We start from the raw sequence: 630 nt of genomic DNA, 5'->3' as shown, positions 1-630 counted from the left end.
AGCGTCTGGCAATGGATTTGGCATAGATTTTCACATCTAGGTTTAAAAGAGATATAGGACGAAAGTTCTGAGGGGAGGTTGGTTCTTTAGCTGGCTTTGGGAGTGTAATAATAAGAGCACTCAACAAATCTTTGGTAAATATGGAAGAGGAGGCAGCGTTGTTACAAATTTGGGTGAGGTGTGGGATCAGTGTACTAGAGAATTGTTTATAATACTCCCCGGTCAAGCCATCCGGGCCTGGAGCTTTCCCCGATGGTAACGCCGGTATTGTCGTAAGAATTTCCTGGTCTGAGAAAGGGGCATTTAAAGAATTCAGTTGCTTTTCGGTCAGCTTAGGGAGAGTGATTTGGTGCAAGAATGCGTCAATGTCCTCTTTGGAAGGTTGAGCCGTATTTGTGTCTTGACTAATGTTGTAGAGGGCACTGTAGTAGTCGCTAACTGCGTTAGCTATGTCCTGTGGGTTAGTTAATTTTTGTTTATTGTGTGTGTGAAAAAAGTGGGTTATTTGAGTTTTAAGCCTTTTTCCCATTCAGGTGTTGTGCCAGTCTTTTTCCCGCTTTGTTGGATGTAGAGTAGGAAGTGGCTTTGATCTTGCGTTGTATTTGTTCGAATTAATTGAGGAGTAGTGAC

Source organism: Aquarana catesbeiana, linkage group LG08 (genome assembly GCF_042186555.1).
Source record: "Aquarana catesbeiana isolate 2022-GZ linkage group LG08, ASM4218655v1, whole genome shotgun sequence".
NCBI lineage: Eukaryota > Metazoa > Chordata > Amphibia > Anura > Ranidae > Aquarana > Aquarana catesbeiana.
This window is presented reverse-complemented; position numbering follows the sequence as displayed.